This window comes from Crocodylus porosus, unplaced genomic scaffold (assembly GCF_001723895.1).
Source record: "Crocodylus porosus isolate Cpor-Errol unplaced genomic scaffold, CroPor_comp1, whole genome shotgun sequence".
In the NCBI taxonomy this organism is placed as follows: Eukaryota; Metazoa; Chordata; order Crocodylia; family Crocodylidae; genus Crocodylus; species Crocodylus porosus.
The window spans coordinates 19,726,407-19,752,459 of NW_017728910.1; the positions used below are offsets into that span (position 1 = coordinate 19,726,407).

General features: G+C 45.9%; 1 long non-coding RNA gene across 1 annotated transcript; it reads left to right on the top strand.

Moving 5' to 3' along the window:
* Positions 1-1,781: 1,781 nt before the first annotated feature.
* Positions 1,782-26,053, top strand: LOC109308702. The gene is made up of 3 exons (XR_002100685.1): positions 1,782-2,248; positions 21,547-21,550; positions 25,967-26,053. It is a non-coding gene; the product is annotated as an uncharacterized LOC109308702 (long non-coding RNA).

Below are 26,053 nucleotides of genomic sequence, written 5' to 3' on the forward strand. Positions count from 1 at the left end.
CTTGCGCTTCAGTTCTCTGCTGAATGCAATGTCATATTCCTTCTGGCTTTGTCTGTTTATAAACCCTAGTTTTCATGGCATTGAATATTTCAGCTGTCTGGAATATACTGCAAGAGCCTAACCACCAACTACACTTTACTAACTGCATTAAGCTCCTCCCTTTTTTAGCCTTGTCTACATGGAGTTCCCATGTGCCTGACTTCCTCTAAGGAGTCGCTGGCTTCAGAGTTTCATTCGGCAGAGCATATTGTCCCTGTTATGATGTCCTCCGTCCTCCCCCGGTCTTCTCAGTGCTGCTTAGGTTTCAGACGCTCCTTGTGACTATGGAAACTAACTCAGAAAGCTGTGACTCCCTTCATGTCCTCTGTGTGAAGTGAATATAACACCACCTTGTGCCTGGCAGCTTTTTAGACATTTTGCACCAAGGTGGCTACGTGGGTGGATAAGCCTAGCGTGGGCATAACAAACAGGTTTTGCACCCTGGACAGCAGCAGTGGTGGTGGTAGTGGTGGCTGCCAGTCTTCTGCCAACTGTACGTCACTGCCTGGGGCTGGTGCCCTTGAAGCCCTAGGGAGCCAGGAAGAGGAGAATTGAGCCCTTTCAGTCCCAGATCTCTTGAGATGCTTACATTATTGAATGGAAAAGCATTGTGAAAGCAGATTCCATCTAATCAGACAGTTGTCAAATGCCGATGTCAGGTGCAGGTCAGCGATCAGGCCCGCAGTCTGTGTTCTCCATGACCCCACTCTGCCATATGCCAGTATCTCCCATTGTGCCCCATTGCAGGTTCTCTTTGTTCTTCCCCTTCCACCCCAGATCTGTTTTTCCCCTCTCCAAGTCCTTCCCCACTAGGGTCTTTGCATCCATGGACAACCAGTATCCTCTCTGAGTCCTTGCTGTCTTCATCACTACCATTCACCGTCTCCATTTTCTTGTGGCTCTGTGCTCCATCCCCATTTCCAGCCTGTGGTCAAGATCTCTGGGTCCTTTTTTCTTCCATGTGTGTCCCTCTCCACTCCCTCCCCACCCCGCTGCTTGGCTCTCTCCTCTGGGTCCCTGGTTCTCATACCAGTGCTTGTCTGTGCGGGTATTTGGTTGTAGCTGTGTTGGCCTAAGGACATAGGCAGGCAAGGTATGTGTGGAGGTTCTGTTGTTCTTGTCTTGAAGCTGGTATTGGAGCTGGTCAGGGTGAAGTTTTGAGTCTGGCTTTGTTGGTTTGAGTACTGGGATTGTACTGTAATGGTAGGAATTCCTGCTCCAGATCCTGAAGGTCTTCATCATCCCAGTCAGTGGGATCAGAGCAGATACAGTTGCAATGTAGAGCTTGGCTGTGTGCTTAGGGCGATGGTGTGAAGATAGCACAACCTACACCCCTTTTGCGGATTAGCTTTTGTGACCTTTTTGTTCCCATAGGGTCTTTGCTCGTATGCCTCTCCCAGCACTGCGCCCCCTCTCCCCTTCCTCTCCCTCCTCCCCTCCCTCCTTTTGTATTCAAATCATTCACTCCACGCATGGCTCTATGCTTGTCCTTTCACAGCATCTGATGAGCTGAGCTCAAGTTCACCAGAGCTTATGCCCTATATGTATCTTATTTAATTTGTCTATTGTTGTGCATCTACATTGCCTTCTGCCTGACTTCAGACTAACACAGCTTACTACATCTCTCTTTTTTTCCCTTTAACAGAATTCATATAAACTGCAGTGTCCAATGAGATTAACTTCATAGCCCAGTTTTCAAAATGTGTTTATTGATTTTTCTTTTTTTCTCCCTGTTACAGAGTATGAAGCAACTTCTGAAGAAAATAGGCAACTTCAAATGCAAGACACAGACATTCTTCCATTTGAGAGCCTGGAAGAAGTAGGACCCAGATTCCACAAGCTACCTGAGTATGTGTCTGTCTCCATATATTCATTTTAATGCCAATACCATACACCTTCCAGAACCCACATGAAGGATCCGGAGAAGCACTGGACACCCTTGGAAGTTACTTCCTAGCATTTATCTGCCCCTTTCCACACTGACAAGCGGGTTGCAACATGTCAAGCTATGATGTACGCAGGGGGCATTAGTCTTACCAGTATTCCCTTCGCAGCATTGTTCTGCTTTTTTGCCAGTTGCATTTTATCATTCTGTTCCCAGACATGCACATACTGCCAGTTCTCTTGATGTGGAAGAGCTATTTTTTATTTATTGTCTGGCTCCTTCAGTACATCTGTGACTGAGTCAAGCAGCAGTTGATTGTTACAGGTACTCTTTTCTTTCTACCTTGTTGATTTCAAAGGCTGCCTTCTGCCCAAATATTGCTGATTGCAGGAGCGGTGTGTCAGCAGAGCACGAGTGTTTGGCGTCGCATCAATTTCGGAGCGAACGTGGGAGTTGAGCCGACTGGTGTGCAGGCACGGTCGCTAGTACTGGGTTGAGGAGCATTTGAAATCAATGCCTCTAGGCCAGGGGTTGGCAACCTATGACCAAGTGATTTCTTCTAGCCCATAGAACGGGGACAGTGGCAGCAATCTGGCAGCAAAAGCATGCTCCTCAAAGGCAAGAGAAGTGGCATTGGTGGTCAGGATGCAAAAGGCAGCCCTCCTCAGACTGAGCTGCATTATTTTGTCCCACAGCTCCTGAAGGGTGCCCAACCTCTGCTCTCGGATGTGGTCATCAGTCTTTTCAGCCTGCAGGCCAGAATGATACTGCTGCTCAATGTTGCTGTAGCCCATGACTCTTTGGGACGGATCCAGCCCATGCACCGTAGGTTGCCAGCCCCTGCTCTGGAGTATTTATGCCCATTGAAAATAGTTATGTTTGTTTATCTATCACAACCCCAACAATATTGGTTTTTTGTACGTATTTAGGGGCATGTTAATATGATGGGAGTGGATCTGGGAACAGAGTAATACTTACTGCATGGAAGCGTGTTAAATGGTTAGAGCTGGGCCTTGTGAATTGGTATTCCTGGGTTTTAGCTCTGCCAGTGATTGGATTAAGTTGCTAAACCCCTCAGTATTTTAGTTTGTCTATTCATATATAGGGAGATTCAGGATTTACTAAGCAGAGGAGGACAGCAGACCACGGAAAGGTTAGGGCCAAGGCATGGCTGGAGTCCTTGAGCTGGGGAGCTAAGGAGAGGCACAAAGAATGGGGACACTTGCCTGGTGCATCTGTCCCCAGCTGACCCAGGGGTGTAGGAAAACCCAGAGCTGCTCTGGCACAGCTCCAGCCATGCGCTGTGAGCAGTTGTGAAGGGAGCCGAGCTTGGCTGGCAACAGAACTGGCAGCGCACCTGGTTCCTCCTCTGTCATCTGCTCCCAGCCCACTCCCCCATGGGTCCCACACTGGCCAGGAGCAGGCATTGGAAAGAGGTACCAGCACACTGCTGCTCCTATTCCCTGCAAGGCCCAGCATGTCATACCGAAGTTTCCTGCAGCCCATGGCTACAGCCAGCAGGACTGGCTTTGGAGCTCCCAAAGAGTGAGTTCCTCTTTTCAGCATCACCTCTTGGCCACCACGAGAGCATGGGGTAGCCAGGAGTAGATGTATGAAGAGGGAACCTGTTGCTGCCACTGTCCCCTGCTGAGTCTGGGCCCTGTGCGACCACAGTGTGTGGCCAGAGCAGTACAGGAGTGGCTCTGGGGGTCCTCCTGCACTCAGGTCAGCTGGGGAGTGCAGAGACTATAACAGGAAGAGAAGTGCAACTGTGCCCCTTAACTGTCCTGGATTTGCTTCCATCTAGACATAAAATGGAGATGGTAGATCACATGTTGCTTTGTGCCCCTGTATTTCACAGCACCCCTAAAACTAGCATTGCCAGCCCAGGAGGTTTCAAGGAGGCAGTCACAGTGTAAAGCTGGCGTTGCAACTCCTTATCTGCCTCCCCTAGCTTGACCCATGGCATGAGTAAGCCCCGCTCGTTTCCCTGTGTGCTTGTTGGCTTCTTAAGGCTTTTTGTGCCCAGGCTACCCTATTACGCAGCTCTGGGATAAGGAGAGAACTCTCTTCCAGACCTATCCTGGGAACTGGAAATGTGGGCCTAAAACATTTCCCTCTCTCTGAGCATGGTAAAAATTCGGATTTGTAAATGCTCTGACGTCGTCCAAAGAAAATACCTCTTAAACGCCGACTCTGACTGCCGCTTACAGCCATGGCTTGAATGAAGAGGGGCTGTTGATGTATCGCTTTCCCTGAAGTCCCTCCTTAAACTCTGAACTCCTTGGAGCAGGGATCCTTTCTTCTTGAATGTTTGGAAAACACCTCACATGCTATGGAGAGCTATTTTAAATACTAAGTTCCTGATGATAAAGACAGTATGAGAAACCTTCATGTGTAACGAGACCTGTACCTGTCTCTGAACTGGCAGTAAGCAGTCTGTCTGTCCTCACTCTTGCCTATGTTGTAGCCAGGTCTGTATAAAAAGAAACAAAAGACAAATTGTTTTCCTCTGGGTCCTGTAAAGATGTTATAGACCCAGGTGATTTAAAGCAACATCTGTTTTACTAACATGCATCTGATACATTCTAAGACTGACACGTTGATCCCAAGTGCTCAGGCAATCATTAGAAGATGTGGGTGATTACTGTTAATGGAGCCAGTTATCAAAGAGCTAACTACAAATATGATACTGCAAAACCATTTCAAGCAGCTACTGACTGGGTGAAAGATAATTTTCTTATATTAAATTTCTCTGCTTAAACAGCTTTGCAAGCTGCAAATAATTGGATCTTTTCTTTTCTTTTTTTTTTAAATCAAGGAGTGTATGGATCTTTCTGCACAATTGTATTAATATCTACCTTTATATAGGGCAAGGCCATGATGTATTTACTCAAAATGGACCTAGTTCTTTCTTACGGTAAGATCTTTATGTACTGCCAGAGCATTATGAAGGAGGTTGTGTTGTGTAAATGTTTAGATGTACAATGTCACGCCTTACTCTACAAATTATGCTCTAGTGTACACTCGAGAGAAGTCATCTACCAAAGCCAGGTGTTTCAATTATCACTCTTCAACAGTAGGTCTCAGAGTGCTCTACACAGAGGGTGAGTGTCATTTTATCCCCACCCTTTTACAGGCGACAAACCTGAAGAAGAGAGGGCAGAAATACTTCACCCAGCAGGTCAGTAAGAGAGTCAGAAATGGAACCCAGGTCCCAAACCGCTGTCCTGTTTGCTAGGGTACACTCTGCCTGCGATCACTCTGTATTTGCAACCAAAATGCTTCTCCCTACAAGAAATACTTTGATTTACAGCATGAAGCTGTTCTGTATTCTAGCGAACCCTAATGAGGTGGCCCAGTGCTTTTAGAATTGTAGAAAATGAGGGTTGGAAGGGACCTCAGGAGGTCACATCTAGTCCAACCCCCTGCTCAAAACAGGACCCAACTAGATCATCCCAGAGAGGGCTTTATCAAGCTGGGCCTTAAAAACGTTCAAGGGTGGAGATTCCACCACCTCTCTACATAATCTCTTTTGGTGCTCCTAGTTGGAAAGTTTTTCCTAATATCCAACTTAAACTTCCCTTGCTGCAACTTGAGCCCATTGCTCCTTGTCCTGTCATCTGCCACCACTGAGAATAGTCCAGCTTTATCCTCTTTTGAACCCTCTTCAGGTACCTGATGGCTGCTATTAAATCCCCTCTCAGTCTCCTCTCTTCTCTAATCTAAATAAGCCCAGTTCCCTGAGTCTTTCTTCAGAAGTCATGTCCTCCAGCCCCCTCCCCATTTTTGTTGCTCTCCACTAGACTCTCTCCAACTTGGCCACATCCTTTCAATAATGGGGGGGCCCAACACTGGACACAGTACTCCAGATATGGCCTCATCAGTGCAGAATAGAGCAGAATAATCACTTCCCTCAGTCTGCTGGCAATGCTCCTCCTAATGCAGCCCAGTACACTGTTAGCCTTCTTGGCAGCAGGAGCACACTGCTGATTCATATCCAGCTTATTGTCTACTGTAACTCCCAGTCCTTCTCTGCAGAGCTGCTGCTTAGCCAGTTAGTCCCCGGGCTGTACTGGTGCATGGGATTTTTCCATACTAAGTGCAGGACTTTTCACTTGTTCTTGTTGAACCTCATGAGATTTCTTTTGGCCCAGTCCTCCAATTTGTCTAGGTGACTCTGAATCCTAGCCCTACCTTCCAGTATATCCATTACATTGCAAACTTGCTGAGGGTGCACTCCATCCCATCTTCCAGATCGTTAATGAAGATATTGAACAAAACCATCCCCAGGACCAACCCCTGGGGCACTCCACTTGATAATGGCTGCCAGCTAGACATTCAGTGATTGATTACTACCTGTTGAGCCTGACAATCCAGCCAGCTTTCTGTCCACCTTACAGTCCATTCCTCCAACCCAGACTTCCTTAGCTTGCTTGCAAGAATGCTGTGGGAGACCATATCAAAAACAAGGTATATTATGTCCACTGCTTTTCCCCACACTCACAGAGCCAGTCATCTCATCATAGAAGGCAGTTAGGTTGGCCAAGCATGACTTGCCCTTGATGAATCCATGCCGACTGTTCCTAATCACCTTCTTCTCTAAGTCCTTAGAAATTAATTCCTTGAGGATCTGCTCCATGATTTTTCTGGGGACTGAGGTGAGGCTGACTGGTCTGTAGTTCCCTAGATCCTCCTCCTTCCCTTTCTTAAAGATGGGCACTATATTTGCCCTTTTCCAGTTGTCTGGGACCTCCCCTCATTGCCACAAGTTTTCAGAGATAATGGCCTGCAGCTCTGCTATCACAGCACCCTCAGATGCATTGCATCGGGCACAATGGACTTGTACACATCCAGCTTTTCTAAATAGACCCTGACCTGTTGTCCCTAAACTGTGCTTCTCGGTGTGGTAGTCTGGGAGCTGACCATGCCTGTTAAGACTGAGGTGAAAAAGGCATTGAGCACTTCAGCCTTCTCCTCACCCTCTGTCACAAGTTTGCCACCCCCATTCAATAAGGGACCGACACTTTCCCTGACCTGCCTCTTGTATCTAACACACTTGTAGAAACCCTTCTTGTTACCCTTCACATCCCTTGCTAGCTGCAACTCCAGTTGCGCCTTGGCCTTCCTGACTCCATCCCCGCATGCCCGAGCAATGCTCTTATACTTCTCCCAAATTGTTTGTCCAAGCTGCCACTTCTTGTAAGCTTCATCTTTATGTTTAAGCTCACCAGAGCATTTTCTCCTAAGCCAAGCTGGTTACTTGCCATATTTGCTAGTCTTTCTGCACATCAGGGTGGTTTGTCCATGTGCCCTCAGTAAGGTTCCTTTAAAATACAACAAACTCTCCTGGACATCTTTCCCCCTCAGTCTGGCTTCCCAAGAGATCCTGCCCACAAGTTCCCTGAGCAAGTCAAAGTCTGCTTTTCTGAAGTCCAGGGTCCATACTCTGCTGGTCTCCTTTCTTCTTTTTGTCGGGATCCTGAACTTAATCATCGCATGGTCACTGCTGCCCAATTTGCCATCCACATCTTCATTTCCACACCAATTCTTCCCTGTTCGTGAGCAGTAGATCAAGAAGAACGTGGCCCCCAGTCGGCTGCTCCAGCACTTGCACCAGCAAGTTGTCTCCAATGCTCTTCAAAAACTTCCTGTGCGCTGCCGTATTGCCCTCCCATCAGATGTCAGGATGATTGAAGTCTCCCATGAGAACCAGGGCCTATGATCTAGAAACTTCTGCAAGTTGTCTGAAGAAAGCAACATCTACCACATCCTCCTGGTCTGATTGGTATATAGCAGACATCCACCACAACATCACCCTAGTTGTTCTCCCTTCTAACTTTAACTCAGAGACTTTCAACTAGTTTATCTCCAGTTTCATACTGGAGCTCTGAGCAGTCATACAGCAATTTTACATACAGCACAACTCCTCCTCCTCTTCTCCCCCGCCTGTCCTTCCTGAACAGCTTGTGCCCATCCATGACAGTGCTCCAGTCATGCGAACTATCCCACCGAATCTCTGTTATTCCAATCACATCATAGTTTCTTGACTGTGCAAGGACTTCCAGTTCTTCCTGCTTGTTTCCCAGCCTCCGTGCATTCCTGTGCAGACACCTGAGGTGATGAGGCAATTGCCCTACTTCCTCAGGAACAATGCAGCCTCACCCAGTGCGCCCTCCTGCTTCTGCTTCCCTGCTTCACCACTTACCTCAGGGCTTTGGTCTCCATCCCCCACCCCAGTGACCCTAGTTTAAAGCCCTCCTCACTAGGTTAGTGATCCTGCCTGCAAAGATGCTCTTTCCTTTCTTCGTCAAATGGATCCCATGTCTTCCTAGCAAGCTGCCTTCTTGGAACAGCATCCCATGGTTGAAGCAGCTGAACCCCTGCTGGCGACACCACCTGTACAGCCATACATAGATCTGCAGGGTGCGTCCACTCTTACCAGGGCCCTTTCCCCTTGACTGAAAGGATTGAGGAGATCACGACCTGTGCCCCTGCCCCTTTCACCCTTACACCCAGAGCCCTGTAGTCGCTCTTGATCTGCTCAGAGTCACCCCAACACTGGCAGTATCATTGGTGCCCACATGGATGAGCAGCACAGAGGGTTGAACAAGTCTCGGTAATCCTTCCACAAGATCTTGGCCCCAGGCAAACAGCAGACCTCCCAGGACACCAGGTCAGGCCAACAGATGGATCCCTCCATCCCCTGCAGGAGGGAATCTCCAACAACCACCATCACCCATCACTTCCTATTTGTGGCAGTGGTCTCGATCCTCCCCACCCTGGAGATTCCTGACCTGGCCTCTTCCACCAGTGGCACCTGCTCCTTCTCCTCTGTTGCTAGCGCTCCATATCTGTTCTCCAGGCAAACCACTGCATATGGGTGCAGCTTTCACCTTCCTGGGAGTCCATGCCCTCTTCCTTTTCTAGCACCACCTCTGGCAGTCCTTCCTCCTCAGTCCTAGAGGTTTCCTCCAGCAGGGGATCAGTGAAGTCCTCATGGCAGAGGATGCTTTGGAGCCTTGCTACCTCCTCCTCTAGCTCTCTTGCCTTCTCCTTGAGGGACACCACCAGAAGGCACTGGTCACATTGCAGATGCTCCCACCTGGATGACACTGGGAAGAATCTGCACGCCGCAGTCTGAATACCCCCAAACCAAGACCTGGGTGGAAACCTCAACAGTGTGTGGCCCTGCCTGGACAGACACTTCACAGGTGGAAGCAGAGGAAGAACAGGAAGTGGCAGTGGCTCTGGGATTGTGACATCCTCCAGCCATGTCTCTGGGTCTTCTAAACTGCTGTTTCTCGCTTCGTGCCTCTCTTTCCAAGCAGACCTTCCCTAGCAAACTCCTCTGTAGCTGGCCTGTTTGCAGTTCCTTGGATCTAAAGGGTTCCCTTTGCCCTGCACCCTCTTTCCTCTCTGCAAGCTTACAGTGAAGGAAAGTGAGTGTCCAAGAAAACGCCCCCTCACTCTGGGCTCTAGTTAAACAAGGGGCTTGAGTCTTGGTCTAGCTGCTGAACTTTAGCTTCCCAGAGCAGGATCTGGTGCCTGGTTCCTCTTCCCCTTCCTCCTCTTGCTCCCAGCAAACTGCTTGCAAACTGTCCTGTTTGCTTCTCCCTGTTAACTCCTAAAGCATCCTTAAGTGACAGACCCCTTTCATATCATCTTTGTGCCGCAGAACCCCTGCCCCTGTCCCGTGAGCTAAGCAACCTGACAGGGTAGTGGCAGCGCACCACCTCCCAGCCCAGCTGCCATTATCCCCAGTCTCTTGGCAGAACTCCTGATGAGCATGTAAAAAGTAGTACTGCTTAAGGGGGAAAACTGAATCCCCAAGGTTAAATAAAGGCAGAAGATCTATGTCCTGCTCAGGGGACTGCACACAGTCTGTATTGCAGTAGCTCTTAGACTGGTTTTGACCAGAAATTTGATTTGTGTGCTTTCATTTATGAACTCATTCATCTACTGATGTGTGTTTCAAATCAAGCAACAATTTCTAAAAAACGGCTGTTTGTCTCCAGTGTCTGTTTAGACTCCAGTGGGCGCGTCTACGTGAGACTCTGTGTCTCTGTAGCAGCGAATTATGTCAATGTAACTCATTACTATAGTAATGTAGTGTCGGCAAGCACTAACTGTGATGCCACTGCTATTGAGCGTTAGGATCAATAATCACCGCCAAGACTGTGTAGTACCAACTAGACATGCCCAGTGTCTTCGTTAGCTTTGTCAAACCAACTTTTTATTTATGGATCAACTTGTATTTACTTTTTTTTTCCAAAACAAGAGCATCTACTGGCCACACTGCCATATCTAGCCTATGTGTGTCCAGACCAGGACAGGCAGAGAGCCCCTCTGTCCATTCCTTGCCTTCAGTCTTGTAAAGGGTGCCAGAAGTGGTCCAGAAGACTTCCTCACAGCACTGGGCTTCAGCTCTTGGGGCATGTATATATGTGTAGCAGGAATACTAAGAGTTTAATTTTCTGGATTCACAAGCTCCATCAATACAAACCTTGTATGATTTGGTTTTCTTTGGATTTGTTGTTTAGATTCCTAAATCTTCATATGGGTCAGGTTCAGCTCAGTCTATTGCTTCTTCAAGGGAGAGAGAGGAGTGTTCTGGACCCAGTTTTATACCTCCTTGGCGCTGGTGTAAAATGCTACCTCCCTGATCCTGTAACACTTCCCACTCGCTTTTAAGAGGATGAGTGGTTGTTCCAGATGCCTGCAGAGGACTGAGGAGGCCTGGTTTCCCACGGTCCTGTAGTTAGTGCAGTTGCTTTGGCTGCTGCAAAGTGGGCAGCAAAATAATGGTTTTGCACTTGCTGTTTATGGGCATCAACAGGCCACGATGCATGGCAAGAAAGAATCCTGCCTTTGGGGGTTTACACTGCCAAATACTGGTGTATCGTGTAAAGAGCTGCTAAGTTGATCAGGCAGCCCCTGCAAAATGGTCAGTAATCTTGTCTGTGTGCGCCCTTGTGTACATTACAGGGCCTGCTGCCAACAGCTATGTTGACAAGGGGTGTGAAAAAGATCATACCCCATCACTGATGCAGCTCTGGCGAGACCCCTGGTGTGGGCACCGCTCCATTAGTGGAAAGCATCTTCTACTGGCAGAAATCCTGCTCTTTGGAGGAGCTGGTGTTAGCTGAAGGCAGAAAATCTCCTTCTGCCTTGGGAGCTGTGCCCACACGAGGGGTGTAGGCATCTTAGTGCTGCTGACATGTTTAAAGCGGTAGCAGCCCACATGGTGCAGATAGTCTCACTTGTGGGGGGGGGGGATTGTTTCAGATAAGAAGAGCTGTAATGCAAAGGCTCCGCTCAGCCCCTTAGCACCTTCTGTTCTGATTGCATATCTTGTATCAGCAAATCCCTTTTTGACAGAGGTTTTTCCCAGAAGACCCTGTGAAACGAGAATGCAAATGATGAAGGTTTTCACACTCCCCTCATACATCCACATTCATAGGGACTTCACCAACTGGGTGGCAAATGAATATTCAGACCCCTTTCCAAATGTGTCAGGAGAAGTTATGAATAATTTATCATTTTTGATTGAAGCCTTGTCCTTAGACTCCAGCCTTAGAAATGTCTGTATTGATACCGACTTCTCCATTTTTCTGAGATTAAAGATGGATCCTAACTAGCCTTTGTTCTTCGGACATCTAATCTAGTGAGGCTCAGGACTCCTAAGCAGGCAATAATTTGGGGCTATAACACTGAGTTTCTGAAGGGAAACTTCATGTCCTATAAAATGGTTATCTGTAAAAGCAGCGTCCTTCTTATGTTCGTTCTCAGTAGTAAGGAGTAGCAGAGGTGTAATCTATCAGGCTTGCCGAAACGTGGCTGTAAAGCACATTATCTTGGGTGTGAAATGTAGTAGCAGCCCAGCCTTAATTATTCCATTTGATTCTATCTGATCAGAAATGAACTGGACTCTATTACAGCTTGGGGTGCCGGCCAAGAGGGGGGAAGTGTCTTCCTTCATGTCCGGAGGGGTGTGTGCAAAATTCGCTCTGGGCTGACTGAAGGCCACCTTGCCTATAAGGAGGAACCTGGGTACTCGGTGTCAGCTGGATGTGATCATAGCTGCCTCCTGCCCGGTGTGCTGTTGGCTACGAAAACAGCCCAGTGAGCCCTATAGGCCCAGGTGAGCCTTTGATCTTTTTGTTCTGGAAAACTTTCCAACACCAAATAGCATAAAGAAAAGATCCTGAGCAGTCCTGTCTTCTAAAAGACGGTGACGGCGAACCTTTTCAGCTAAATACTGTTGGAGTCTGTAACAAACAGCTCTTGATGGTGGTGCTGATGCAGTATTATTGATGGGTGTGGGGGTTTTTTCTCTCTCTCTGTTTTCACAGAGAGAAATAGCTGTAACTTTTTTGACAGAGGTGTTTTTTTCCCCCAGAAGACCATGTAAAATGGTAATGCAAATGAAGGTTTTCACACTCCCAAAGATTACCTGAAATCTATGATCCTGTGGTTGTAAATTCTGATTTTTAGCGGTGACTTGCAATATGTGTGTGGGCAGAGAGAGGGAGCAGAACCAGGAAGAGAATAGCTTTATGTCCCTTTTTTGCTGTTGCTTTAATGATACAAGCCTGAGGAGCCTGGTGAAATGCCCCTGGAGCAATGCTATTTTAAACATGGGTCAGTCATCGTGCACTTGATTAGTTTTATCTTTGTAATATTCTGCTTAGAGTAGATATTTGCACAGGCAAAAATAATAGTGGAGAAGTCATAGACTATAGGTCTCTCTTCTCTAATGCAAGTTTTGGAGTATAGTTATTCTTAAACTAACCTTTAATGAGTGTAAGGTTACCTGAATTATTTAACCCCTTTTCCTTTCCCCAGCAACCCCAACCACAATTTCAGCAGCAATTTTGGATTGAAGAGGTACTCCTTCACTTGAAAAACAAAAACAAACACCTGCGTTAAAAGCCTGGTTTTATTTTGCAACCAGAAAGCAATATAACCCCCTTCTGATCTCCTGATTGTTGATATTTTTTTTTGAAGCTCTAACTACTGAAGATAGGTGATTCAGTGAGAAACTGCTTTCATTTGGAAGAAGCCTAAAAACACTAAGCATGTGAACAGAATATATCTTAATGATTCCAATCTGAAGGCAAAGGAGAACCTGAGGCAGGAGAATAATCATACTCCTATGTAGTAGTGATCAGCATGCTTCATTCTTAGAAAGGACTAGCAAATGAGCTGTGAAACATCTTAATGCAAATGTTTGGTGGGAGACAAAGCTTTTCCATGGGGATTTATCCATAGAAGCTGAGGAGGAGCTTTTTTTTTCCTATGCTGAGCTTTGCTAGGGACCCATATTTGCGATTTCTGTTCTTGCATTTCTGATTTTGACTTTGTGTGTTTTCTTGTATGCAGTCCCTGTTAGATTTAAAGTGACTCCTCTCTTCCTGGATACTAAGCCAAGATAGGGTGAAAAAGATCACCTCCTTATTTATATTCAAGAGCTCTGGGGCAAGTGTTTGGTTGTGGCCAAGTGGGAGAAGAAGCAGAAGGTAGGAGGGGAGTTGTAAGAATTAAACATCTAGCTGATGACATAAGGAAATGAATGCACCTTGGTTATAAACCACTTTAAGGCCCTGGTTCATGGCTAGAGGAGTACAAAGGTTAGGCTTAGTCTGTACTACAGCATTCAGCTTGCAAAGCTGTTTTGTCTGCGGGATGCCAAAAGATCACAGCTCATAAATGAAAGACAAAACCCTCTGTGCTGGCACAGCCACGCTAGCAGAGCTTCTTTCGCTTGTGGAGTGGGGATAGCTCCGATGGCAGAACAACTCCTCCCAGCAGCGAGCTGCATCAACACTGCTGGGCCCTGCAGTTAAAGGAATGAGAGCCCTCCTAGCATACGCTGAACTTCACTATAAAGAAGGATTAATTAATTTGTTGTTTCTTGTCTCCAGACTGGCTCCATAACTGGCTGTACCTGTTAGACTAGTAGATGTTGGCTTCATTTTACTTGCTCTGCTTGCCTAGGTTGGGCCCACTCTCATTTTTCTTTCTTTGCCTCTCGCACATGTTCACTTTTCCCTACATGACTGAGCAAACACTGTTCTTGTAGTTGTAAGATCTTCTGAAATGTGTTTTCTCTGTGGACCCACTGAGTCCTAATGGAAAAAGTAAATATTTACTCCATTCCCAAATAGTCACTTCCTTTCTATTTATATGCGAAGTGAAGAAGTCCACTTAAATAACTCTAAGCCTGTTTCAGTTTAAAAAAAAAAAAGTCTGTACTTGAGTCCATAAAGTACAGACTGAAGGTCAGTCTGTCTGTTCTTGGACTGTGTTTCTAAGACGAGGCACCCTCCTTTGTGAACGCTGACCTATTATTTTGGTGGTCCGTTAAGGGAGTATTCACCAGATCAGAGTTTCAAAATGTGGTTGAAGATGGTCCTGATTGGAAGTCTCTGGGTAAAGAAGGGAGAGCAGAACAAAAAAGACAATTTCACAGTGGGGTCTACTTTAAACCACCAAACCACAGAGATTGGGTATGTGAGGCTCTTTCTGACTAACTAACAGAATGGGCCACATGGCAGGAGTTGGTGATAATAAGGGGCTTTAACTACTCAGACACTTACAAAAGCACAGGCAGTCCTTGCACTTATGATGGGTTACGTTCCTGGAAAAGGCGCTGTAAGTCAAAACGATGCAAGTCAAATCTGATTTTCCCATAGAAACAATGTTATAATAGGGGGTTACATTCCTGACCGAGGGCCTGATGCCCAACTTTTTACAGAAATGACCATAAACACCATATTTAAACCAACTATAGATGATATACACTGTACAGTGCCAAGCTTTCTAAAGTGTACTGTATATAACTAGATTAAACAGGGGAATACAGTAACTAATCGCATGAAATTTTATTTAATCGGAAGATGAAGGAACACCTTTGTCAGGGTCATGGAATTCAGAAGGGCTTCTTTGGGGAGATTTGGGGCCACTGGATGGCTTTTGAGAAACTGATCCAGGGATGTTTATTTTGCTGCCCTCTTCTCATTGCAAAATTTCCCTGTCGTGCCGTGAGTGTGAGGATCCAGCACCGTAAGTAATAACACGGGTGTCAATGGCGAGCACCGCAAGCGCGAATCACTAAGTTGAAACACCAGGACCGCCTGTAATAGAGCCGGATGTAGAACTGCCCAGAAAGATTCTGAAATTTTGGAGAACAACTTCCTGATACTGAAGGGGAGAAATAAATTGGAGGGAATGTGGGGTTTTTTTTAAATTTGATTCTGACCAAGAGGGAGGTGTAAAAAGGTGGTTTCCTTAAGAAAGAGCAGCCAGCCCTGTTTAAAGACCGTCAACAGCGAGGCATTCTGCTCACGAGGAAGTGTCCCCCTCGAAGCTGAAAACCTCGGAGGAGAAAGCAGAATGGAGCAAATTTTGACAGAACAGCTGGCAAAGAGGAGAGAAGCCAGGATGTGCTAGGGAAATGTCAGTGGGAAACGGCTCTCTTAATGCCCGAGGGGACAGAGGAGTTTGGGTTGCTGGAGGCAGAATTGAACTGCCTGGAGAGTCTAATAGCAGAGCTAACTGGCCTGCAAAAAACAGCAGGATAAAGGACCAATTTAAGGAGGAATTGGTTGAGAATGTAAATGTGGAAGGGGAGCAAGCTTCAATGGACTCCGAGAATTGATCAGGCAGATCCCATGGGAAGCAAGTCTAAAGGGGAAAGAAATTCAGGAGAGCCAGCAGTGTCCCAAACAGCGTTAAGGACAGAAGCATGGACTAGCCTAACGAGGAGGACAAAAATAAGTGCAGGAGCTAAATAATGAGTTAATCAATTATACAAAACTCAAAAAGGAATTGTTCAAAAAGTGGAAACTAACATAAATGACTGAGGGTGAGTATAAACGTATAGCAAGTATGTGTACAGGCAAAAGCAGAAAGGACAAGGTGCAAAATGAGATGCAACTACCAGGGCACAAAAAGTAATGAAACATGCTAGTAATGCATTTGTAGTAAGAGGCGTTCCAGGGAAACGGTTGGTTCCCTACTCAGTGGGGGGGGAAGCCAATAACAGATAATGCAGAGAAAGCAGAAGTACTTAATGCCTCTTTTGTGCTTCATGTGTTACTGAAAAGGGTTACATTGGATCAGTTGCCTACTATTATCAGCATCTGTGACATGGGGCAAGATCTTAAGATGAATAGGGAAGGAGGAAGTTAGGGTCTGTTTAAAAATTCAGATCTTTTCAAATTAGTTGTGCCTGATGCACTTTACCCTAGAGTACACAGGGACCCGACTAAAGCCATTTAAGAACCATTGGTGATAGTCTCGGAGAACACCTTGACAATGGGTGAGGTTCCAGGAGACTGGAAAAAAGGAAACAGGATCTCTCTTGGAAAGAGGGGAATAGCCTGTGGGACTCAGGGAATTATGGACATCTTAGCTTGATTTCAAAAAATCCTGGAACAAATAATCAAGTCTTTAATTAACTCTTATCTGTAAATAACAAGTAAAGTAGATTTGTTAAGAACAAGTCATGCAAAGCCAACATAATCTTATATGAGAGGGTAACAGGCCTTGTGTATCGGGGAGAAATGATGGCTAGGATACAGTGACTTTAGTAAGACTTTTGATACTGTGACCCATGACTTTCTCTTAATCAAACTAGGAAAATACAGTCGAAAGGAGACTGCTGTAAGATGTGGTACACGCTTGGTTGGAAAACTCGATTCAAAGAATATTTATCAATGGCTTGCACTCAAACTGGAAGTATATATCGGGCCGAGTACCTGCACGGCTTAGTCCTGGGTCCAGTACTATTCAACATTTCTATGAATCGCTTGTATGATGGGATTGAGGGGACGCATTCAATTTGTAGATGGTTCCAAGCACTAGCAAGCACCTTGGAACAGCATTGTATTATATCTGGAATAGCAGAAAAGCATTAAAATGATCTTGATAAATTGGAGAAATGGCTGGAAATAAATTTAAGGGGAAGTGCACAATTCTGTATTTCAGTTGGAATAATTGACTATGCATATGCAAAATGAGGGATGGCTGCCTATCCAGCAGCTCTGCAGGGGAGGATCTAGGGGTCACAGTCGATTACAAATTGAATCAGTGAAAAACTGGAGAAAAATCCCACTACCATACTGCAAATTATAAAATGGAGCACTATGTACAAGGTACTCTGCTTAGCATTTATAGGGCTTGAGCCTGACTATTGTTTCTGCTTTAAGAAAGACATGCACCAGCTGGGGAGAGTTCAGAGGAGAATAACAAACATGGTCAGAAGTCTAGAAAGAGGTAAGAGAGAGAAGATGGGGGGGAAAAATAGGTTTGTTTAGTCCAGACAAAAGCCAACTGAGAGGACATATGAGAACAATCTTCAGGTAAATCAGTGGTTACTGCAAAATGGAAGGTTATAAATTGCTGTCTGTTTCCACTGGGGATAGGGCAAGAAATAATAGGCTTAACTTGCAACAAGGGAGATTTAGGTTGGATAGAGGTCATGGACTCCCCATCAGTGGAGATTTTTACAAGCAGGCAAGACAAGGATCTGTTGGGACTGGTTTGGGTGTAGATGCAGGGGGATGGATGAGAGGTGATCTCTTGAGGTTCCTTCCATCCTCATTTTCTCTGACTTGTGGCAGCCGTACTTGCTTACTTTCCTTCCTGTGGGCATTGGGAAATGATAGCAGGTGTTGACTTCTGCAAATGGGTAGGCCAAATTGGCACATACTGGTATGCTTCAAACCAGTTCCTAGCAACAGGGAAAGACTGCGCTGTACGTGACTTGAATACCAGTGGGCAGGACCTCCCCTGTGGAGACATGTCTACTGGCCAAGCCCTGTAAAGAAACAACTAGTAAAGAATCATGGACAATTGGGGTTAGAAGAGACCTCAGGGTCATCTAGTCCAACCTCCTGCTCAACGTTTTTCAGAGTAATTTTATTAATGATCAGAATCAGGAACCTTGTTTTAGTCCCTCTAGTTGGGGGAGAAAAACTCCACATTTGAAAGGGAAAACTACTAATTTAGATACTTATTGCATCAGCTATGTGTGATTTATGAAGATATAGAATGCCAAAAACCCCAAATAGTGCGATTCATTTTAATTTCAAATCTGTTTTTAGGACCAAGCACTTTTGTTGCCTTTTTGAAACAATTACGCTTATGGGAAGAGAGTTATTTGTCCAGCCAAGTGTTCACGCTTCACTGCTTGTGGCCAAGGAATGTCATCCCTCCAAAACCCCTCTAAAGATGATTAAATTACAGAAATAATAGATGCTTTGAAACCAGTTTTTCACTGTCTAGCACTGTACTGTTTTCACTGAAGTTTAGACTTCTGTCTTCTAGAACTGAAGCAATGCCTGAACTTAAAATATTTTCTTGTGTAACTATACATGCCAGACCTCTTAGTGTAGAAGTTTGTATTGGCATAAAAGCTCCTGTGCCAGGATGGTTTCTACCAGTTCCCTGCAGGAAAGGCAAAAGGATATATTTTTTCTTGGTATATCTGTGTCTACGTAGGAGGATCTGCTGGGATTCCCCTGCCTGGGGGGGGGGAACCATCACATCACTAACTGGAATAGTTGTACCAGCAAATGGAAGTGTAGGCCTGACCTAAGTTTGCTTTTTCTCTTTTGCAGTGTGTTCGTTGCAGCTTTTAGGTGCGTTAAACCCCAACCTAGCAAAGCCTATAGATTGTTTGTTGCTGAGCCCTCTGGATTTGATCCAATAAAGCACTTAAGCATGTGCTTAATTTTAAGCACATAAAGAATTCATTTGTCTTTGAAATTAAAGTTTAAAATTTAAGCATGTGCTTAAGTGCTTTGCTGTATTAGTGACCATAACACAATCAAAATACAAACCTGCCACAGACCAAATGAAATCAATCCTTTAAAAAGATTAGAAACCTGTTCCAGTCCCAGCTGGTGCCGATTCATTGATCAGGACCCTGGGTTGCTGTGGCAGAGCAGAAGACTCTTTGTCTCCATCAAAGTTGAGGCATCAAACACTTTCTGAGATGAGATGCAAAACACAATTTCCATTTTGTATTATTCTAGCCTTCTGCCTTCCTGCTTCATCTGCCAGGGGTCACCTGTGAGGATGACACAGAAAATGGGGGTGAGGGGTAGTGAGGGACTTGGGAGACATGGCCAAAAGACGGTCATGCATATGTAGAGGCATTTGCTGATAAGCGACTTGAATGTTGACTTGACTTGGATGTTGTATCGTATAATCAGACCAAAGGGGAATTTTGACATTGATTTCACCAGGAACATGAGCATGCCTATAAAGAGCTGAAGATCTCTTCAGGGGCAGGTTCTCAGCTGGTATATTGTCCGGCACATTTTGACTGTAGTGGTTCTGTGACGATATCCATCAGTTGGGAACATGTCTCTAGCAAGTGTTATTTCCGTGACCCTTCTGTTCTAGAGAATTTCACTCAAATGCTCCAACATGATGTGAAAATAGTCAAAAAAATTAACTGCATAGGACTTTAGCCACTTTCTTATTTCTTGTGAAAAGAACACTTCCTTTCCTTACTCTTCTCTACAAGCGCAACCATATATTTCACAGAAGCCACTAATCCTGGCTGCAGCCATTCAGTTCAAACCAGTGGGCTAAATTCTGTTCTTTGTTATACCAGGACGCTGCTGAACCTGCATGGCATTGTACGAGTCTGCATTGGCGTAATTAAAGCCCAGTGTTTCCTGGTCTCCTGAAGTCTCTTTGTACTGGCGAAAAGTGAGTGCAGAATGGTGAAATGAAGGCCATTAATCCCAGTTCCCAAATTAATGATAGATGCCATCCAGCCCTCAGAACAAAGCATGAAGTGTTAATTCTATGTGCCACTGATGTTTTTAATTATCATAGTTTGACAGATGGAAAGATCGTTGTGCAGGTTTTATTTCAAAGTCTCATGCCATGGTCAATTTTCTTTTAGGGGTAATCTGTCACATTAAGGAATCTGCCAGAAAGAACAAATCCGTTTTATTTATAATTAGCTAAGTTCTGATTATTTCTCTTAAATGGACATTCCAATAATAATGTATAAATATACAACATGCACGCAGAGCTGTAATTATCACACCGTGGATGGCTTCCCACCAATGCATAAGCTCCTTTTGAACCTTACTGTGTCATGGAATAAAACCACTGAAATGGGGGTTGGTCAAAAAAAACCTGTCAATTTTTAAATGCTTTAGTTCTTCCCTCTTCTACAATCATAAGCCACTCAGGAGGTTTAAAAATGAAATCCGCTGTGCTAATAATCCTGACAAGCTTCAAGTGCCACATGGAACGTCACCTGCAGCTTGGCATCTTCACCATGCCATGCTATTTCTTCCTATGCTCGTGGAGCAGCTGGTCATGATTTGGAGGGAGCCACGATAATGGGTTGCCAACAACATTGCATTTTTCATGTCGTGATGTTGGTGTTGCCTCCCTCGTGTGGTGATGTAAATGGGATAGAAGCAGCTTGCTGTTCCTTTGTCCTCCTGGAGATCTTCAAGGAGTTGCTGCCCGCAATGAAGCCAACGCTACCAGTAAGCATTTAATTTCCCTGTGAAAATGAGACAAAGCTTGCAGAACGGCGGGGAGCTCTGAATATTTTATTGTTTGGAACATAATATGAGGATCCCTGCAGCGTATCACATGGATTCAGCTTCTAGTGTTTCATGTACCGCGTGCTGGGTTATAACACAAAAAGACTCGGGGCTCGTAAAACTAAACTGACTCTTTAGTAGGAGAATGACTTCCCAAGAAGCTGTAATGGCAGCTGGCAGTCGTTCTAGCCTTGCGCGCACAGACCGACGGACTTGGTGCATTTTCAAAACGGTTCCCTTTTGGAACCTGGGTCTTCCTCTTCCTCCTTCCCCGAGTTCCAGGCAAGCTTCCCATCAATAGTTTTGGTTGCTGTACTTTTGTGCCAGCTGTTGTTGATTTGCTCAGGCCAGAGGTTTCTAGGACATTGTCCACTTCTGCTGCCAGCCAGCACAGGACTGAATTCTGCAAACATTGTGGCTTTTGAACTAGCCCCCCACTTCTTTTTTATGGCATCTTTCATGGGTGACTGGTGCCTCCCGAGTCTGGGGGGACACCAGCGGGGCATGAATGGGGTGGGGTCCCCCAGCAGCCAGCCAGTAACCGGGGTGGGAGGGCGTCCTCCAGTGGCCAGCCGGCAACCAAGCTGGGAGCGGGTCCCCCAGCGGCCAGCTTGTGACTGGGGGGGCGGGGGGCGGTGGTGGAAGTGCCAGCACTTCTGCATACAGCACTGGCACTTCCAATCATAAGCCACTCAGGAAGCCAATTTCAGGGGGGGGCACTCTGTGCCCCACAACCAGCCAAAGCGCTTGCTGTCAGGGGGTGCACCAGCACCCACTACATGTCGCCTATGGGATCTGAGGTGTTGGTGGGGGACTTACTTCCATCTTCTTGCTGCCTTCATTCTGCTGGTCCTCTCTTCGTGTCCATTGTTGCTTCTGCCTCTCCTACATCAGGACACATTATGATCGAAGCTCTTGGTATGTCTCTGTAAGGCAGCCTGGCAAGCACCACGAGGAGGTGAGAGCCCAAAGGGAGATGCGGATTGCAGGATGCTGCTGTAAACCCAGAGTGAGGGAGATGTCTTTGTTAAGACCAGTTGCTTGTATTTTGTCGTGTTTAAGTTGAAACTGGAGGACTGGGTTGTGGCTCAGGGGGAGGCAGGAAGACAACAAGGGTGCCCAAGAAGCAGCCTGAACAGAGCCCTGTAGGGGTCATGGACCATAAGGGGTCTGAGAGGCACCAGAGTCACCTGGCCTGGGTTGGGCATCCAGAAGGCCAAGGGGTATATAAGCTGCTTTGCCCAAGTCGGTGACCCCAGAGGGTGGAGAGGAAGAAGGGCCTGGGACCCCAGGGGGGTCTTGAGCCTGGGAAGGGTGAAGCCAGGGTCAGGGGGCCCAGATCTCAAGAAGGGTGAGAGACAGGGGCCCAGCGACTGATATATGGAGAGGGCTCAGGCTGAGAGCCAGTCTGGAACAAGGCTGTGGCTGGAGGCTGGCAGCTGGAATAACAGTGGGCTAAAGCCAAGAGGGCAGGCACCCCTACAAGTCCAGGACATTGTCCGAATAACATCTGCAAGGCATGGGTGTGGCTGTAGGGGTGGAAGGAGGCCACAAGTAGCCCTTAAGAGCCCAGTGGCGCCCCTGGAGCCTTGTCCTGTTACAATCTCCTACTGGCCCTGATTCTGGGTGTACCAGAGTCTGTTACTGTTCTGCAGTTGTCTTCAGTTTTGTCTCTACTGCTCTCCTGAGTCTGTAAGCACCTTGTATGATCAGTGTCTCCTCACTGCATTTTGGACCATTAACCTTTGCCATAGCTTGATCATGGCATTTGCTGCTTGGACTTGAACATGTTTGCCTGTGGATGGGTCCTTGGCTTAAAACGGGCAGTCTGGCTTGGTGTTCTTTTAACTGCATCCTGCCTGTCATTCCTGCACCAGGCTGCAGCAATCTACCCATCCAGACTTGGTTTTCCAGTTCACATGGCTATGCTGAGCTCCAGTCCAACGTTCTGCTCCGAGTAGCTCCTTAGAAGTTGTAGCTTATCATGGTCCTGTCCCTTCCTTGGCATCTGCTTCACATACAACATCAGCAGCAATGATCTTGATGCTTAGAAATCCCTGTAGAGCCTGGTGTACTTTCTTTTGCAAGAGATGCTTGATCTGTTCTTTGAATCTGCTAGAGTCACATGGAGAACAGTGTTAAGCAGAAATGTTATGTTTTACATACAGAGTTAAACACAAGCCATTCTTTTATCTGGTACTTAGTTTAGTCTGTACCTACTTCTTTTCCAGACCTGAGGAAGTGCCCAAAAGCTTGTTTAACATCTGTCTTGACTATACAGTTCATCCTGATGAAAGCAATTGTCACAAAATCGCTTTCAACGCTTATATTTCCTGGGCCATCTGAGTTGCAATAACACTCCAATCTCACTTCATTCTTGTTCTTTTTTCTAAAAATGAAATCAAAGCTTTATTTTCATGTTTCTTGTTTTTACTACCTGAACCAAGTCTTGATTTGGATCAAATCTTGCTTCTATTGCTTCCACAGTTGTTCAAAACTTCTGTTTGGAAATCCAGCCTTCCCAGTGAGCCTCTCAGCACTCAGATCCCTGTTTGCAGACAAGTGCTGCTTTGTTTGCTTGTGAATAAGTCTGTTCCTTGATGTGGGATTCAGTAGGTTGAGCACAGCCACCAGGTTTCATGTACTGTGTGCTGGTAATAGCTACAGCTGATTGGAATTGCCTGGAAACTTTTTTAAAAAATTTAAAACATAGATTTGCCAAAACTGAAACTATTTGTGGCCCCAGTGAATCTGACAAAGGGGAGAGGAAATTTCTGAAAACATTAACATGACCTGTTTAATCATTTTCTAATTTAAAAGTAGCATTTTGGGGAGTTTAGTTTATCCTTAAATGTTAAAATAGGAAAAAAGAAAATGAAAACAAAAGGGATCAAGCCCAGTATCAGCCACACTTTCTACAGAACTCAGCACCCACATTCGCTCGGATTTCACCAAACTGGGAAAGCAATAAAGCATTTCTGTTATCCCTCAAATCCTGCTAGGATGACAGAAAACATCAAGAACACGAGTAAGCAAATTTATTCACAGCATGGAAAGTATTTGTAGTAATACACAGCTGGCTACAACTTCTCTGATTTGGTCACTGGGACTAGCAACTCATGGTAATAATACTTTAGAGGAATAGATCAAAAACAAAGAATAAAGGACAGATTATTCAGGTCCAAGCTGAGTTGCCCAAGGCAGGTGTGTGAAAGCAAAAACAAAATGTAAGGAGCCCTCTTCTTTGACAAGATGCAAAGGTTGGCCCCGGTAGCAGCCATATTTTCCCCAGTATGCAAAAGACTGGGGAATCTAGCAAGCAGCCACAGCAGCTCGCGGCTCAGCACAGAGGCCAGGCAGGAAGGGGAACCGAATCTCGTGCTGACAGTGCCCACTATAACAGAGTGTAGCTGTAGCCACAGCTCTTTGCTCTCCAAGCGTTCACATGCAGCACTATGTTACTTCCTTAGTTTAAAGAGGCAGTAGGAAACCCTTGCTTGTCTTCCCTAGGCAGACAATGATTCCCTCTCTGCTACCAAATAACTAATCAAAGAAAGAGTCTTTCAAGTATCTGTCTAGTTCATTACAGTCGCGCTAGGTAGGCGGCTGAAAGCAGCCCCCTTTGTATGGTACCTCTAATTTGAAAGGAATAGACAGTTTCCTTTCGGACGCACACATTTACATTCTTTTCAGAGTGGGTGGAAGGCATACATATGTCAGGGGTTTATTAATATCAGTACGATCGTTATTTTATTCTGCCATATTAATATAAATAAGCAGCTTCAAAGTTCATGCTGCACGTATCTGGGAAAATGACACTGTCATCAGTCTTTGATGGGAGCTTCAAGGCAAATAAATGAGCAGGTAAAACTTTCCACAGAAAGTTGTACTGTCAAAGCTGTCTACCTGACATCTTCAGTTCCTTGCAATGATATACTGATAACATAGGCAAACGGATCATTACTTACAAGGAAAGATTTTCTAGGTCCACAAAGCGATCCACAGAATTCCACGAGCATCTCATTTTTAAAAAGCAGCAATGCAAACTGGTCAATAATGTAAGCTAGCTCCTAAACCGATACAACAATTTGCACATGGCATAAGAAGAAACCAGAGAGAATGTAACTGTAAGTGGTGTGCTGTTGTTTTGTTCCATGTAAACTGTAACCTCAAGCATTTCCGAGAGGGAAATTGAATGACTGCTTAATGTGCACAGAGAAGAATGATGAGCAGGTGACCAGGTTTTCCATTTCCCACAAAAAAAGCAGGGGAAATATGGACTTCCCCTTTTAACAGAGAAAAAAGCAGATTTTTCATTTTAACAGAGATACGTGCAGATTTTCCACTTTTGTAAAAAGCTGTCTGCAGGCTGGCAGAGTTCCAGCCTGCAAGAGCTTCTTGCAAAAAGGGCTGTAACACCCGAAGGGGAAGGGGCAAGGCCTAGGACTCTCAAGTCAGCCAAGGTTTGGCTCAAGCTCACTTTCCCTCCTCACTTTCCCGTGAGGAGGAGACAATGGCCACAGCACAGCACTGCAGCTCTGGGGATATTGCAGCATGCCAAAAGCCGAGGTGAGTGCTAAGATGCGGCTACTATCCGCATGTCATTGGGCCAGGCTGGTTGGCTACGTGCCTCCAAATGGGAAGCTGCATGTCTCCATGCCTCCATGTACAGCTTCCCATTGGAGTGCTGGAAGCCCCACATGGAGGCATGGAGTCTGCCTGACCTGATGGCATACAGCTCTCAATCCATGTGCCATTGGGCCAGGCCAATCCTCCATGCGGGGTTTCAAGCACTCCAGCAGAAAGCAGCACATGAAGGCACAGATCCCGCCCAGCCCAATGCTGTATGATTCCTGTCTGCAGTGCTGTGATCTGCACATGCTGGCATGGAGCTAGCCTAGTCTGGTTTCAAGGTGCGTGCCATGAGCTGGCTTGGGATGCACGTGCCACCGGGGGCTCTGCCTGCTGCAGTCATGAGCGCCCCAAGGGCCTTCTGCCGCTAACCTACTGGCACTGGGGCTGTGCACCAGAAACCCCCCCACACACCCACACCCCTTCACAACCCCCTTGCCCACACAAACCCACAACCACACTTGGGAGTGAGGGGCAACAGCATATTGAGGTGCTGAGCACCACAAAGCAGTGGTGGGGAGGGACAACTACAGCTGGACCCGTGCCCTGGTAAGTGAGGGGGCAGCAAGAGCTCTCATTTTTCCAATGATGAAAAACCCAAAATCAAATGCCAAAATATATAGATAGTTAGAATTTATTTTATTATAGTGATTGAGGCATTGGTAGGCTTCCAAATGGCTTTAAAACTGGAACTATATCAATAAAATATTGTGTTCAGCTGATACCTATATGTATAGTGGCCTTTGATTTTAATTAAGTATTTTGGGTTTCATCAGAGAAACTGTGCTTTTTTTGAGAGAATTTGTAATTTTTTAACCAGAGAAAACCAGGATCCCTGATTTTGAGGCCTAAGTGAGGGAGAACAGTTACCGTGGACTTCAATGGGATTTGGATTTCACCCAGAATG